Source organism: Podarcis liolepis (assembly GCF_965112155.1).
Source record: "Podarcis liolepis genome assembly, chromosome: W".
Taxonomy (NCBI): Eukaryota; Metazoa; Chordata; class Lepidosauria; order Squamata; family Lacertidae; genus Podarcis; species Podarcis liolepis.
The window spans coordinates 30,759,824-30,777,584 of record NC_139568.1 but is presented as its reverse complement, the minus strand read 5'-3'; positions in this window follow the sequence as shown (position 1 = coordinate 30,777,584).

Here is a 17,761-nt window from a genome sequence, read left to right as displayed (position 1 = left end):
TGTGCTGTAATTTCAACTGCTTCTTGTCTTCCTTCCTCATCTTTAAAAGCCAATTTTGGATTCCATTTTTCCTTAATAAAGAAAACCACTCCTCTTTTTTTAACTTTGTCAGAAGAAATAAATTCTTGTCCCAATCTTTTGTTTATTAGCATTTTTCTATGTAATCTTGTAATGTGGGTTTCCTGTAAACAAATTATATCCAAATTCTGTTTTTCCAAAACATGATAAACTTGTCTCCTTTTTTGAGGAGAGTTCAAGCCATTTACATTCCATGAATAAATTCTCAGCACCATAATGTCAAATTAAGAGGATGCTGCCTCCGGTCCCGACAGCTGTGAGCTTTGTAATCCAAGTTCCACTGAGTGCTTTTGCAGAAATCTGTCCTTGTCTCCAACAGTCTTTTTCTTTTGCTTTCTTCAGCCACTTTATTTCTCTTAGATTTATCATTCGATCCATTCACATTCCAAGATAACAATTTCAAAGTCATTTTTTAAAAAAACAGTCAACTTATAAATTTGGTTTAAATTCGGGTAGTTTTGTCATCTGAGTCCTCTTCCTCTTCTGCCTCTTCTTCTGCCTCGTCCTCTGCTTCTTCCTCTTCTCCTTCTTCCTTTTCTTCCTTCTCTTCTTTGTTTCTTTCCTTTCTCTTCTTTTTCTTTCTCTCTTCTTCTAGATCAAGCTCCATTCCTGCAAGTCTGGGATCCACTTAATTTCCTTCCAGCTTTCCTAACTCCTTCTCATATCTTCTTGAGAACGTCTTCACCTCTTGGATATCAGTTAGTCTAAACCTTTTGTCTTTGTAGTAAAAAGAAATCCCTTCTGGAAATTCCCACCTATGTTGGATCCCATTTCTCTTCAGCAGACCCACCAGTTGTTTGTATCCATCTCTTTTTCATAAAAATCTGGTAGGGATTTCTTTAAAGATTATGATTGGCTTCCCAACAATTATCAATTTGTTATTATAGCTCATTCTCAGGATTGCATTTCTCATGTCTAAGGAGTTAAAGATCATCAGACAATCTCCAGGTAGTTTTTTTGATTTGGCCTTTAAAGATCTTACTTTTATTCTAAATATATTTTCTACTGTATATTCAGTTTCTTCCTCTTTCATATCCATCCATCTTGCCAGTTCTTTAATCATTTTTATTTTTATATTTTCATTCATCTCTTCAACTACCCCTCTGAATTTCAAATTCATCTGCCTCTGACGCATCACCAACAGAGCCATATTGTCCCAGACCTGCTCTTGAATTTTAATTAAATCTACAACTTCATCTTTAATCTGATCTGTCTCTTTCTTGTTTTCCTTGACTTCTTTCTGAATTCTTTTCGTTGACTCTTCCATTGTCTTTGATGTAACTGTTAGATCTTTAATTTTGTTTGAGAGCTCCCCTACTACTCCATCTATTTTCTTATCCAACGTTTCTTGTACCTCTGCTAATTTTTTCTCCATATATTGTTCATTTTGTTTAAATTCTTCCTTTATTTTTAGCCACAGACTATCCAAATCTTTAATTTCTTCTTGTTTGGATACTCTCCTATCCCCTGGTGTCCCCCCAATTTTTTCCCCATTTCCCCCTGACATTTCGAATTATATATTGCAATAATATACTTTGTCCACCGGGGGGGGTATATGACTCAAGAAAAACAGCAAATAAAAATATGTTTGGATATACACATACTTTCCTCTTCTTATAAAACAAAGCTCCCTCTTCCCTCCCCAGAACTCAGTCTTTTAGATGCCAGCAGAGACTTAACATAAAGTAGTAAATGCAGCCTTTAACCTTCAAATGCGATTCAAAAGGAGTTAGTTTTGATCAGAATTAATCAGTTATAAAAAGACTTTGAGGCTCTTTCCAGACTCAGTCCCTCTGCTGCAGTAGTGAAGTGCCTGACACCATTAAAAGCTCTCTCCTTTTTTTGCTTTCTACTCCAAGTCCCTTCACACAAGATTCTGTTCTTTGGGTTGCAGTGTTAGCACGTTATCCCCCCCCCCCCGAGCCTCAAGAGCCTTACCAAGATAGAAATACAAAGTCTTTATTTTTAACGCTTCTCTTGTTAACTTGTTTCTGAATATCAATTGCCTCAGTACATTGTTTCTGAGGACTTTCACTTTTGCACTTACTCAGCAGGAACTTTCACTTCCTTCTTTGTTCTTGTGACTTTGTTCTCTGTACCATTTTTCTCACCACTGCCGGGACGGACTCCCTTTATGCATCCCTCAGCAATCCGAATTTCCTTGCTTAAATTCCAATTTTTACGGATAAGTTTATCCTGTAGGCTTTTTATCTTCGTTCTTTTTTCTGGAAGCTTGCCACTTTCATCTGAAGCTCGAGAAAGCACAGCACGAAGCTGGTGGTGCCTTACCTTTTGCACACTATCCCGTCCTCGGATTTTTAGTTAAACCCGAAAAGCAGGAGAGCCTGCCTTGACGCCGCTGGGTGCCCCCGTCCCTCAAGGAAACCCCCTTGAGGTTTTGAGGTCCGCAGAGTCCTTGCGGAACCTCCAAATGCCCCCTCGTTGCTCGGAATCCCCCAAGGGGTTTTCCCGCACTTCTTTGATGGCCGTGACCAAGCTGGAAGTCCATGCTTAAATTAGTTTCTTTGTAGTTAAAATAATTTCTTCTGATCTAACTTTGTCCCCACGTGGGGTTTTCTTGTAATGCTCACAGGAAATCTGATTGGTTCTTATGAACACTGTGTAAAAAGTTCTTTTGTGAATAAAACGACCTGGGCCGTGGACAGGAATTATTATTACACACACTCCTCCCAGAGTCTTGCTGGTTCAAGCCTCTGTGTGTATTTTATTATCAGAGTATAATCCTTCCTTTGCTTTGGGAACGCCTCAAGTGGTGCCCCGTGTGAGGTAAAGCTAAAAAAAAACCCCTCAGTGTGTGAGCCACTAAAAGGAAACCATTTGAGGCACAGCAAAAGGAAACCTCAGCAAAAGGAAACCCCCAGGATTGGACTCCCCTCGGAGGTAGCAACCAGCTGTCCCTCAGTGGCGGGTGATCATCGTCTGCAAAACGATCCCTGGACTTAGGATCTCATTCGCTCAGAATGAGCCCCAGAGACGTACGTCTATACCCCTTCAGGTGAGATCATGGGAAGCAAGCTTTCACATGTGCAGGAAAATCATAGGAATAATTTATTATTTTTGCTAGCTCAGGCAGGGCATGACAAGTATTTAGCACCCCTGGTAGAAAAATTGTTGTTGGGGTTGCTAGACTGTGCCCCTGGTTTCCAGAGGGGGGTACTTATGACATTAAGAAATGGAATGAGCTGGGAGATGCACTCCATAGACATCCTGAGGCATCTGTACAAGTCTTCCACAACTGACATTTGTGTAGAGATGCAGTTGGAAAGCTCTCTATGCACTTACAGGAAAGTAAGACTGCTGAAGACTGCGTGAGGTATGTGGGGAAAAGCAAGACTTTTCTTTGCCGTGGCAGAGTCTTTGATGTCCGGTGGCTAATTAGGCTGGTGGAGAAGAGCCAGCAGGTCTCATAATTTACGAGCTGCCAAGATAAGGAGTCTTTGAAGGGAATAAGGCTCACAGCTGAAGTAAAAAGCTGAAATAGACCTTTTACAAGCCTCAGATGGCACTCCGTGCCCACCAAAGCTCAATGGCCACAATTATCAGACCTGGGCAAGGTACTGCGAGGGCCAGATGAGAAGACTTGGTGTGTGGAAAACTATTTCTGAGGACCCCCCAGCGCCTTTGACAGATGAATTCAAGAGCCATGGATTCAAGAGCCACAGGATTCAAGAGCCATGGGAATAATTTTGCTCTCAGTAGCTCCTTAAGAGTTAATCATACTGGCTGGCAAGTCCAGCGCCCGTGAGATGTGGGAAGGGCTTAAAGCCTGTCATCTCCGACAAGAAGCTGGGTCTGTGTTGCTTTACTTCAGAAAGCTGCACAGGAAGCGTTGGGAGCCAGGGGAAGACCTTAGAGCCCACGTTTTAAATTTGCAGCATCTCAGACAGGAATTGACTCATAGAGGTTTCAATATGCCTGAGTCTCTGTTTGCAATCCTTATCCTGGACCCCCGGGATGAAAGCTATCATGCTATGGCAAGCCAGCTGGCAACTCTTCCTGCGCAAGACCTCACTGCTACAAAGGTTTTGGCGACCTTGCAAAACGAATATGATAGGAGGAATGCAGCTGAGTCGGCTTGTGCGCTTCAGGGGGAGCAATGTGGGACAGCATTCCAGCTTCCAGGGGGTGCCAAGGTATTGGCAGCTGTGAAGTGCTGTAACTGTGGGACCCAAGATCATTTTCAGAAATTTTGCCCAAAGGCTGGAAATAAACAAAAGAAGAAGCCGGCAGATGGCCAGAAGTGGAAGGGTGGTGGAAAGCCCAGGCCAGTGAAAAACAAGGCTTTGTTTGCTGGCACTGCTTTTCCAAAGGCCAAAGGAAAATTTATCGTTGATTCTGGAGCGACAAGGCACATTACGAATCACTGGGCAACAATTTTTTACTTTTTGAATGTTGTCTAGATTTCTACAACTGATTTAGGGTATTTTTGCACTGCTGAATCAGGAAATGGCATCCGTTTCTCTCCATCAGGTCAGGTTTTTGTGCTGTGTTGATTTGAAAAAAATCAGATCTTGTGACAAAATCGATTACATTTTTGTGGCATTATCAGCTGATTTTTGTCAACACATATCATCCTAAATATGTTTTTAAGAGAAAAAAATGTTTTTTCCAACAACATATATTGATTACCTGATAGAAACATCGATTACTGTAAACTGAATGGTGGGCATTGATAAAGGTAAGTACACGTAAATTGCATATTGCTTCACCATTTTTCAAACTTCAGGGCTTGAACTTCCATTTCTTGGAACTCCTGGAATGCTTAGCAGGAGGGAGGTCTCTCTTCAGAGTCCAACAGTAGTCAGCCAACATGACTGCATCCCAGCGACCCTGAGACCTGGTCTCCATCTCTTTCATGTCCTGATGGAATCTCTTCCCCTGCTCGTCACTCATTGAACCCAGGTTCTCAGTAAACCGGTCCATATGTGAAAATAGGTAGTGCATCTTGACACTCATGTTGCAGCCCAGGTTTCTGAAAGCAGTCAGCATGTTGTTGACAAGTTCTGCGTAGTTTCTGGCCTTATTGTTGCCAAGAAAGTTCTTCACTACCAGAACAAATGCCTTCCACGCTTCCAGTTCCATTTCGTTCATTGAGTTTCTGAACTCTGCATCTCTGATGAGCTGATGGATCTGAGGACCGTCAAAGATGCCAGCTTTCAACTTCTCCATGGTCAATCCTGGAAAAGCCTGGCACAAGTAAGTGAAGCAGTCACCATCCTTGTCCAGAGCCTTGGTGAACTGCTTGATTAAGCCGAGCTTGATGTGCAGCGGTGGGAAGAATATTCTGTCTCTGTCCACCTGAGGGTCGTTGATGACGTTCCTTTCTTTGCAAGGCACCAATTCCTCCCGCACAGGCCAGTCCTTCTTCGTGTAATGCTGAGCACGGTTCCTACTATCCCACATGCACAGAAAACATGGGTACTTGGTGAAGCCAGACTGTTGTCCCAACAAAAAGATCACCATCTTCAGGTCAACACAAATAAACCACTTATGCTGATCATAACCAATTTTCTCCAGCACATACTTCACCGCTTCATAGTTCTCCTTCAGTGTAGTCGAGTGAGCCAGGGGTATAGAGGCAAACTGGTTGCCGTTGTGTAGCAGAACACATTTCAGTGATCGCTTGCTGCTGTCAATGAACAGTCTCCAATCTTTGGGTTCGTACTGTGGCACTCCAAGCTTGAGCAGAAGCTGCGCAATATCTGCACAGTACACCAAGTCCTTCTCTTCCGAGAAAAAACAGAGGTACTCTTGATGCCTGTTGCGGAAGTAGCTGATGCGAGCACTGTCAGAGAGGAGGTTTTTTCCCTTCAATCTGGATGCCAACGGCAGAGTCCTTTGACAAGCTGAGGTCGCAAACTAGAACATTCAACTCCTTTTGGGAAAATGGATGTGGAGCATCATCTTCAAGAACCACTTCTTCTTCTTCATGTCCTTCAACACTGGAGGCATCTTCGTCACTAATGTCAGGAAGTTCTCCGAAGATAGGCACTGGAATTTCATCACAATGAGCTACAGGACGAGGTGCTGATTGAAGATCAGGATACTTGAGGCTGCTCCGGTTCTTTCTGTTGATCCCAGTCACATCAACAGCGCAGAAGTAGCAGTCAGTGACATGGTTTGTCTGTTAGGATATTTCCGTTCCACTTTAAAAGGGAGCAGGCTTTGGGAGTCACAGAGTCTGCGCATGTCCTATTCACAGGATGTTTATGTTCTGATATTCCTTTCGTTTTTGTCAGATGGTCAGAGACGCTGACTGAGAATGGACGTGTTTTCTTTTGTTCTGTTCATGTTCTAAATAAAGTCTGTAAATATGCTCTTCTGCTCTTCTGCGGTGCAAGCTTTTGACTGTGCTTTCTGCTGAAAGAGGGTGCACCAGCCTAGGAATGTGGCTAGGAGTTTCCAAAGGCTTTGTGCCCCTAACTGTTGGATCTGCGTGACTACGGGAGGCCGATGGACGTCCAGAACTCCAGCTTGGGGGCTCAGATGGACACTATCTCCCTGGCAGTTTCCCAACAACAAGGTTTCGGGCCCAGATTCATAGCACCTACAGGAGAGTAAAGCTGCAACAGACTGCGTTTAAGAGGTACGGTGGGAAAAGCGAAAGAAATGAGGGAGGCTTTTGGCTTTTCTGTTTACCTCGGCAAGGAGTCTTTGATCTCCGGCAAGGCTTAATTGGCCTGGGAGCTGCGCCAAAAAGGCTTCGTGATTAATGCCTGCCAAGATAAGGAGTCTTTCAAGTTAAAAAAGACTCACGGCTAATGCCAAAAGCTGGAATGGAGTTTTTCCAAGCTTATGGAAATGCTGAATGCCCTAAGTTGGATGGGCAGAATTATGAAACCTGGGCAAAATGGTGTGAATCTTTGCTGCGTCAGTTTGGGGTATGGCATACTGTATTTGAGCCCCCCCCCCCCGTTCCTCTGACAGAGAAATGGAAATCAGCTGATTCGAAAGCGATAGACGTAATAGTCTTATCCGTATCTCTTGAGGAAATTAAGACGCTGGCTGGCAACACCACTGCACGTGGAATGTGGAATGCTTTGTTGAAAGCTCACAAGCCAATAATCCCAGCCCAGAGTTTGACTGCATCGGAGGTCCTAGCTGTTTCCCAGAATGCGAGTGAATGCAGGGATGCTGAGGGCACCGGTTGCAAGCTGCAGGGGGAGCTGACCGTCACGTCATCCCAGGCAGCATTCCAGCCTCCAGGGGGAGCCAAGGAGTCGGCAGCTGAGAGCTCTGTTTCTCGTGAGAACCAAGGTCATCGCCTTTGCAGAGGCCGGAAAGGCAAAGGTAAACAGAGCCAGACGCAGGCGTCTGCAGATGGCCAGGAGCAGAGGGAGGGTGAAGCGTTGTTTGCTGGCACAGCTTCACCAAAGGCTAAAGGCACGTCTGCTGACCAGAAGCTGCAAAAGCCCACGCCAGTGGAAAGCAAGGTTTTGCTTGCTGGCACAGCTTCACCAAAGGCTAAAGGCACGTCTGATGGCCAGGAGCAGCAGGGGGGCAAGCTGCAAAAGCCCACACCACTGCAAAACAAGGGTTTGCTTGCTGTAAAGACTGCTCCAACAGCCAAAGGCAGCTTTGTTGTTGATTCAGGCTGTACGCGCCACATCTCGAAGGATCGGCATCTCTTTATCTCCTTCAAGCCTCAGGAAGGTGAGATCCACCTGGCTGATGGAAGGACGTTGCAAATTGCAGGAGAAGGGACTGTGAAACTTGCAAGTCTGCACACTACCATCAGTAATGTACTTTATGTTCCAGGCGCTGTGAGCAACTTGTTGAGCGTCCCACAGCTTACTGGGCGTGGTTTTCAGATTTCCTTCAAGAGGAGCGTCTGTGTCATCAGTAAAGGCAAAGAGGACTATTTGCATGCAAAGTTTATGGATGGCTTGTTCCATATAACTTATGATGACACTGCTGTTGTATCTAATGCTGATTCTTGTTGTGTTGCACAAACTAACAAAGTTCTTCATGCAGGTTGCATTCATGATGCGCATCGAAGATTTGGTCACCTCTCTTGGAAGGCACTGGCCAAGATGCCAGAGGTGGTTGAGGGTTTGAACATCAAACCCTGTAAGTTTCACATGAAATGTGTATCTTGTGCAGAGAACAAGGTGAAGGTTGCTCCAAAAGGCAAGGAGTCTAGCAGGCAGGCTTCCAAACCCTACCAGCTAGTGCATGCGGACCTGGTTGGGCCACTTGCGCCCTCTTTAGGGGGAGCAAGGTACTTCATGATTCTAATTGATTCCTTTTCCAGGTACATTCATGTGTTTTTGCTCGAACAGAAATCGCAAGCGTTTCCGAAGTTTAAGGCATTCTGTGCTTGGTTGGAAAATGTGCACGGTAAACGTATTTCCTGTTTGTTTACTGATCGGGGCGGGGAGTTTACTTCTCAGCAGTTTGAAGCTTTCCTGACTGAGAAGGGAATCCAGCATGACATGTCAACGCCCAGATCGCCATGGATGAATGGACTTGCGGAGAGAGCAAATCAGACATTGCTGCAAGGAATCAAAACCTTGTTGCATGATGCCAATCTCCCTGATAAGTTTTGGGGGGAAGCTTTGGGGAATTTGGTTTACAGTTTTAATCGCAGATTGTCATCACCCATTGGTTGTACCCCCTATGAGAAGATGTTTGGCAAGAAACCCAACACCAAACACATGAAAATCTTTGGTTCTGACATGTGGGTACGCACACAACAAACCAACAAGCTTGGGAAGCGTGGGGCACATGGTTTGTTCATGGGGTACGAAAAAGGTGCATACAGGGTATGGATGACTAACTCTAAGTCCATTAAGTTCACAAGGAGTGTTGAGTACAATCCTAAGTGGGGGGGAAATGTGGGAATTTTCCAGAGTTACCCAGAGGAGGATGAAGGTGATGTCAAGCAAGCAGCTAAAGATGAGAAAGCTGCTGCTGATGATGATGAGGATGAGGATGATGATCAGAGTTCGGATTCCAGTTCAGTGGGCGGCGCTGCTGCTGATGTCAGTGAAAGTGATGACACAGCAGACTACCAGAGCGCAAAGGCCTCAGTCAGACCATCTGATGCGTCTGACACTGAACTGGAAGAACCACTGTTCACCATTGGTCATTTTTCTCCTAAGAAAGAGGAGATGAGTCCAGAAGACTTGCGTCTAGTACGTAGGTCTGAAAGGGCGACCAAGGGCAGACCTCCAAAGAGGTATGCTGATGAGTTTGCTAAGACAGCAACTGCTGTTCTTAGTAGCTCAGAGAAGGTGTGGGAACCTTCAAGCTTCAAAGAGGTTCAGGAGTTAACCTCTAAAGATGCTGAGCCTTGGCTTAATGCCATGAAGGCTGAAGTTGATTCCTTGAACAGGAACCAAACTTGGGAATTGGTACCGGTAGTCCCAGGAATGAGACTGGTTGGCAGCAAATGGGTCTTCAAGGCCAAGACAGACCAGAATGGCAAGGTAGTCAGACACAAAGCCAGATTGGTTGCCAGAGGTTTTTCACAGGTACCAGGACAGGATTACCACGAGACCTACTCACCCACAGTCAAATATGAGAGCATTCGGCTGATGCTCAAGGTCGCTGCGGAGGAGAAACTGCATGTTTCCCACCACGACATTAATACAGCTTTTTTGTACGGGATTTTGAGTGAAGAGCTGTTCATGCTTCCACCTGATGGGATGGAGATACAGAAGGGAATGGTCTGTAAACTGCGGAAATCCTTATATGGTCTCAAGCAGAGTGCCAGGTGTTGGAACACAAAACTCACTGAGACATTGCTTTCTCTAGGTTTTCACCAGGGCAAAGCTGATCCATGTGTGTTTGTCAAGGAGGAGGGACAAAACAAACTGTATTGTTTATGTTTTGTCGATGATCTTCTGATGTTTTGGAAGAATCAGGCTTTTTACCAAAGCACCCTAGCTCAGCTGAAGGAGCACTTTGACATGAAGGATCTTGGTGAGGTATCCAACTATCTTTCTCTGCAGGTGGAGAGGGACCAAGCAGGTAATTTTCTGGTACACCAAACACAGAAAATTGCTGATGTATTAACCAGGTTGAATTTGGTTGATGCAAACCCAGCAGACACACCAATGGTGACAGGTTACCAGGTAGACAGTACTGCTGAAGCGTTTTCTGACACAACGCTGTACAGATGCATTCTAGGCAAGCTGAATTTCATTGCCAGATGTTCAAGACCTGACATAGCTGTAAGCTGTAATCTGCTTAGCAGACATGCCAACAATCCTACGATTCAGGATTGGAAAGCTCTGAAGCGCATAGCCCGCTATTTGAAAGGGACTATGCACTACAGGCTGAGGTTCACCAGTCAGAAGACTGGAGGTCTTGAAATCTTTGCTGATGCAAGTTTTGGAAGTGACACCACGGATGGTACAAGCACTTCTGGAGTATGCTACATGTACAACCACTGCCTGTTTGACTGGTTGTGCAAGAAGCAAACAACAGTGAGCCTAAGTTCCTGTGAAGCAGAACTCAATGCTCTGTCATTTTCACTCATGGATTGTGAATGGTTGATGCAACTGTTTAAGGACATTGGGGTTTCTGTGAAATGTCCTATACAAGTGTATCAAGACAATAGATCGTGTTTGGCTTTGCTTAACTCCGAGAGTTGCAAGCAGAGAACCAAGTACTTGCAGATTAAGCTACATCGTGCAAGAGAGTGTATTCAGAAAGGACTGATTCGGGTGTCCTACATGGCAGGAAATGAAATCCCTGCTGATCTGTTGTCAAAGGTTGTTAACAGAGAACAACTTAAGGTTTATGTACAAAGGTTGCAATTGAGTGAACCACAGGTACAACAGGTTACACGGAAAGGGGGAGGATGTTAGGATATTTCCGTTCCACCTTAAAAGGGAGCAGGCTTTGGGAGTCACAGAGTCTGCGCATGTCCTATTCACAGGATGTTTTTGTTCTGATATTCCTTTCGTTTTTGTCAGATGGTCAGAGACGCTGACTGAGAATGGACGTGTTTTCTTTTGTTCTGTTCATGTTCTAAATAAAGTCTGTAAATATGCTCTTCTGCTCTTCTGCGGTGCAAGCTTTTGACTGTGCTTTCTGCTGAAAGAGGGTGCACCAGCCTAGGAATGTGGCTAGGAGTTTCCAAAGGCTTTGTGCCCCTAACTGTTGGATCTGCGTGACTACGGGAGGCCGATGGACGTCCAGAACTCCGGCTTGGGGGCTCAGATGGACACTATTTCCCTGGCAGTTTCCCAACATTGTCGGCTCCCTCCAAACCATGGGAATTCCAAAGTTCAGACTCCTCTTGCCATTGGTCCACCCACGTAGAGTCTCAGTGCATGCCTTGCACACCATGTGTGGTACCCAAGCTTTATCCTGGTCACCAAGTTTAATACCAAAATAAGCATGGTAAGCACGCCTTATGAAACTTGTGACTGGCTTCCTATTAGGAGCAATGGTGTATTCTCCACATATGTAGCAAAACACGTCGGGCTTATTTCTGTACGATCTTCTGGCCGAAGTCATCTCATTCACCTGCAAAACAAAACTAGGTACAAATTAGTCATAAGTTGGTGCATGCGCGGGTGGAGTTTCCTATACACTTCGTGGGGTGGCTGCCCCATTAACTTAGTTTTGATCCCCCAACTTTATGCTTTGCCACACCAATTTATGGAAGATTTCGAGGTTTTATGACTTCAAACTGATCCCTTTTCGACATAATCACCCAGAATTATTGGACCCGAATACTTGCTGTCATTAAAACAATCATTTCCAATTAAAACAATTATTTGACATGGCATTTTACCCCCACCAACTTCTTCTAAAATGCTCCACACAAGCGTACATGTGAACAAAAAAGTAAAAAAACCGACATGTGGCCATAGCTCAAAAACTTGACCTGATTGAGCAAAACCAATGTGATTTTTGGATTCAGCGCATCAGATTCGTCCTAAATAAACTGAAAAAAACGCAGACAACAAATTTGTTGTTGACCAGTGAATCAACGCTTGTTTATTTCCTTCACGCCGCAAGATGGGGAGATCCAACAGGCTGATGGAAAGACGTTGAGAATTGCAGGAGTTGGGACAGTGAAACTGGCAAGTCTGCACACAACCATCAGTGAAGTCCTTTTTGTTCCAGATTCTGAAGACAATTTGCTCAGCGTCCCACAGCTGACTGGGTGAGGCTTTGAGATTTCCTTCAAGAAGAGTGTCTGTGTCATCAGGAAAGGCAAAGAGGACATTTTGCATGAAAAGTTTATAGATGGCTTGTTCTGTATAACTTATGATGACAATGTTGTTGATGTGTCTAATGTTGAATCTTGTTGTGTTGCACAAACTAACAAAGTTCTTCATGCAAGATGTATTCACGAGGGGCACCGAATATTTGGTCACATGTCTTGGCAGGCACTGGCCAAAATGCCTGGGTTGGTCCAGGGTTTGAACATCAAGCCCTGTAAGTTTCACATGAAATGTGTATCTTGTGCAGAGAACAAGGTGAATGTTGATCCAAAAGGCAAGGTGTCTAGCAGTCAGGCTTCCAAGCCCTATCAGCTAGTCCACGCAGACCTGGTTGGTCCACTTCCACCCTCTTTGGGTGGAGCAAGGCACTTCATGGTTTTAATTGATTCTTTTTCCAGGTACATTCATATGTTTATGCTCCAACAGAAGTCAGAAGCGTTTCCTAAGTTCAAGGCGTTCTGTACTTGGTTAGAGAATGCTCACAACAAACGCATTGGCTGTTTGTTTACTGATCGAGGGGGTGAATTCACTTCTCAGCAGTTTGAAGCTTTCCTGACTGAGAAGGGCATCCAGCACAGCCTCTCAACTCCTAGATCTCCATGGATGAATGGACTTTGTGAGCGAGCAATCCAAACTTTGCTGCAAGGCCTAAAAACCTTGTTGCACCATGCCTATCTCCCTGAGAAGTTTTGGGGGGAGTCTCTGAACACGTTTGTTTATTCCTATAACAGGAGAATGTCATCACTTATTGGTTGTACTCCCTATGAGAAGATGTTTGGTAAGAAACCTTATGTCAAGCACATGAGAATCTTTGGTTCTGACATGTGGGTCCACACCCCACAGAGCAGCAAGCTTGGAAATTGTGGGGCACATGGTTTGTTCATGGGGTACGAAAAAGGTGCATACAGGGTATTCATGACTGACTCTAAGTCCATTAGGTTCACAAAGAGTGTTGAGTACAATCCTAAGTGGGGGGGAAATGTGGGAATTTTCCAGAGTCACTCAGAGGAGGATGAAGATGATGTGAAAGAAGCAGATAATGAAGAGGTAGAAGAGGAAGCTGAGGATGATGATCAGAGTTTGGATTCCAGCTCAGTGGGCAGTGCTGCTGCTGTTGTCAGTGACAGTGATGACACAGCAGACTACAAGAGCGCAAAGGCCTCAGTCAGACCATCTGATGCGTCTGACACTGAACTGGAAGAACCACTGCTCACCATTGGTCATTTTTCTCCTAAGAAGGAGGAGGTGAGTGCAGAAGACTTGCGTCTAGTATGCAGATCTGAAAGGGCCACAAAAGGCAAACCTCCAAAGAGGTATGCTGATGAGTTTGCTAAGACAGCAACTGCTGTTCTTAGTAGCTCAGAGAAGGTGTGGGAACCTTCAAGCTTCAAAGAGGTCCAGGAGTTGACCTCTAAAGATGCTGAGCGAGCCATGGCTTAGTGCCATGAGGGCTGAAGTTGATTCCTTGGATAGGAACCAAACCTGGGAGCTAGTCCCAGTAGTCCCAGGAATGAGACTGGTTGGCAGCAAATGGGTCTTCAAGGCCAAGACAGACCAGACTGGCAAGGTTGTCAGACACAAAGCCAGATTAGTTGCCAGAGGTTTTTCACAGGTACCAGGACAGGATTACCATGAGACCTACTCACCCACCATCAAGTATGAGAGCATTAGGCTAATGCTCAAGATTGCTGCAGAGGAGAAACTGCACATTTCTCATCACGACGTGAACACAGCTTTTTTGTACGGGGTTTTGGGGGAGGAGGTGTATATGCTTCCACCTGATGAAATGCAGATACAGAACGGAATGGTCTGAAAACTACGGAAGTCCTTATATGGTCTCAAGCAGAGTGCCAGGTTTTGGAACACAAAACTCACTGAGACATTGCTTCCTCTTGGTTTTCATCAAGGCAAAGCTGATCCGTGTGTGTTTGTCAAGGAGGAGGGGCAAAACAAACTCTATTGTTTGTGGTTTGTTGATTATCTTCTGATGTTTTGGAAGAATCAGGCTTTCTACCAAAGCACCCTAGCTCAGCTGAAGGAGCACTTTGACATGAAGGATCTTGGTGAGGTATCCAACTATCTTTCTCTGCAGGTGGAGAGGGACCAAGCAGGTAATTTTCTGGTACACCAAATATAGAAAATTGCTGATGTATTAACCAGGTTGAATTTGGTTGATGCAAACCCAGTAGACACACCAATGGTGACAGGTTACCAGGTAGATAGTACAGCTGAAGCTTTTTCTGACACCACACTGTACAGATGCGTTCTAGGCAAGCTGAATTTCATTGCCAGATGTTCAAGACCTGACATAGCTGTAAGCTGTAATCTGCTTAGCAGACATGCCAACAATCCTACTGTTCAGGATTGGAAAGCTCTGAAGAGCATAGCCCGCTATTTGAAGGGGACTTTGCACTACAGGCTGAGGTTCACCAGTCAGAAGACTGGAGGTCTTGAAATCTTTGCAAATGCTAGTTTTGGAAGTGACACCACGGATTGTACAAGCACTTCTGGAGTATGCTACATGTGCAACCACTGTCTGTTTGACTGGCTGTGCAAGAAGCAGATGACAGTAAGCCTAAGTTCCTGTGAAGCAGAACTCAATGCTCTGTCATTTTCACTCATGGATTGTGAATGGTTGATGCAACTGTTTCAGGACATCAGAGTTTCTGCGAAATGTCCTATACAAGTGCATCAAGACAATAGATCCTGCTTGGCTTTGCTGAACTCAGACAGTTGCAAGCAAAGAACCAAGTACTTGCAGATTAAGCTACATCGTGCAAGAGAGTGTATTCAGAGAGGACTCATTCAGGTGTCCTACATGCCAGGAAATGAAATTCCTGCTGATCTGTTGTCTAAGGATGTTAACAGAGAACAACTTAAGGTTTATGTACAGAGGTTGCAGTTGGGTTGAACCACAGGTGCTACAGGTTACACGGAAAGGGGAAGGATGTTAGGATAGTTCCGTTCCACCTTAAAAGGGAGCAGGGTGTTTGTGTCACATGCCTGTTCACATCCAGCTTCTCGCTGAGAACTTCCTTTTTGTATATAGCTTTTGTTCCGGCTGTTTTCCTCGACATGGAAGCAAGCAGTCATGTTTTTCCTTTGTTCTGACCAACGGTGAATAAAGCTGTAAATATACTCTTCTGGGTGAATCTTCCATTGTGGAAACTCTGCGAAAAGGCTGTGTATGAGTCCTGGAATGTGTCTGAGGCTTGTGTCGCTAATTGACTGATGCTGTTCCAATGGGAGTCTGGAGCTCATCCAGAGACGACGTGGAAGGCTGCCTGATTATGCCTCTGTCTCCCTGGCAGTATCCCAACACTCTAACCCTTTACTGCAGCCCCCAGCTGTCTCTGTGAATGCTCCCACATTGTTGCAACCCCTAGCTGCCTTTAAAAATACCATAATATTGTCGTCGTCCCCCCAATCTCAGCCTCTGGATTTCCAGCCTCTCTCCTCTGAGGTCATGCCAAATGTGATTCCATTGGCACCTTCCTTTGCCAAAAATTTGCCTGGGTCGAATGTACATTCCATGCCACCTTCTTTGGTGGACCAATGGCCACAAGGGGCTCAGACCACAGTGCAAAAGCAAAATATGGCAGAAGAAAGCAGTGAAGAAGAAGAAGAAATAGCTGACACTTTACCATTATTAGCAGCCTGTCCTGTTGTTCAGATTGTTCAGAATGCACAGGGACAGAGCGCCCATGAATCATTGCCCTTTGCAGTGTTTAAAGAACTGAAGCGAAGTGTGACAGAAAATGGAAATGCGGAAAGATGCCAAGTCCTGCAGGGCCCTAGTCTCTTGTGGCAGAGCATTCCACCAGCTCGGAGCCACAGCTGAAAAAGCCCTGGCTCTGGTTGAGGCCAGCCTAACCTCTCTTTGGCCTGGGACCTCCAAGATGTTTTTGTTTGAAGATCGTAAGTTCCTCCGTGGGACATACCAGGAGAGGCGGTCCCGTAGGTACGAGGGTCCTAGGCCGTATAGGGCTTTAAAGGTTAAAACCAGCACCTTAAATCTGATCCTGTACTCCATCGGGAGCCAGTGAAGCTGGTATAGCACCGGGTGAATTTGATCTCGTAGCGAGGACCCCGTAAGGAGTCTCGCTGTGACATTCTGCACCCGCTGGAGTTTCTGGGTCAGTCTCAAGGGCAACCCCACGTAGAGCGAGTTACAATAATCCAGTCTGGAGGTGACCATCGCGTGGATCACAGTGGCTAGGTCAGGGCGAGAGAGGTAAGGAGCCAGCTGCTTAGCTTGGTGGAGATGAAAAAATGCCGCCTTTGTTATAGCTGCAATCTGCGCCTCCTTGGAAAGGGAGGCGTCAAAGATTACACCCAAACTCTTAACGGATGGTGCTGGCACTAGCTGCACCCCTGCAAGAGATGGGAGTTGCCCCCCCAATCCCATATCGTCTTGACCCAGCCAAAGGACCTCTGTCTTTGAAGGATTTAACTTCAACCGCCTCCCATGTAACCATCCAGACACAGCTTCCAAACATCTGATCAGTGTGTCTGGGGCCGAGTCAGGATGGCCATCCATCAACAGATTGTGCTGGTCCCGGGGAGGTTACCGTGAGGCGTGGTCAAAGACCGGTCCTGGGCCGAGGGTCTGGAGACTGTCCACCAAGGGGGAAGCGGGGTCCAAAGCAAGAAGCTGGGCGTGGTCAGGAGAAACAGGTCTGGGTGCTGGCAGAAACAGGTTTCCAACATCGTTGCTCCCACAACATGGGACCGGGTTGACTGGCCTTTATCTTCTCTGAGGCCAGGGGCGGTCCCGGCCCACAGGTGACCCGCCTCTCCTTCCCTCCTCCTCTCTGCCCTGAGCCTCTGCAGCTCAGGAGAGGCTGGAGGGTTATTGGACCCAGGGGGAGGCTCACCTTCCCCTGGCAGGGCTGGTAGAGGCGCACCTGTAGGCAATGGGTCCTCAATCACCTCCGGAGCCAGAGTGGATTCATCTGGTGTCTGCTCCTGAGGATCCGGCACAGGTGCAGGCGCTTCAGATTCAAGGCCCTGCCCCGGCTCAGCCGGCCCTGGAGGCGGGGACTCCTGTGCAGGCTGGGGCTCCTCCGGTTCAGCCTCTGAATCAGATTCCCAGGCCATCACACAGATAGAGTTGGGTGTCATCAGCATACTGATGGCAGCCCAACCCAAAACTCCGGACAAGCTGGGCGACGGGGCGCATAAAGATGTTGAAAAGCATTGGGGAGAGTATCGTACCCTGAGGCACTCCACACACCAGGGAGTGGCGCGATGACAGTTCCCCCCAAGTGCCACCCTCTGTTCCCGACCAGAGAGAAATGAGCACAGCCATTGAAGGACTGTCCCCTGGATCCCCACGTCGGCAAGGTGGTGGTCCAGGAGTTCGTGATCGACCATGTTGAAGGCTGCTGACAGGTCTAGAAGAATCAGCAGCCCAGACCCGCCTCGATCCAGCTGCCTGCAGAGATCATCTGTTAGGGTGACCAGAGCCGTCT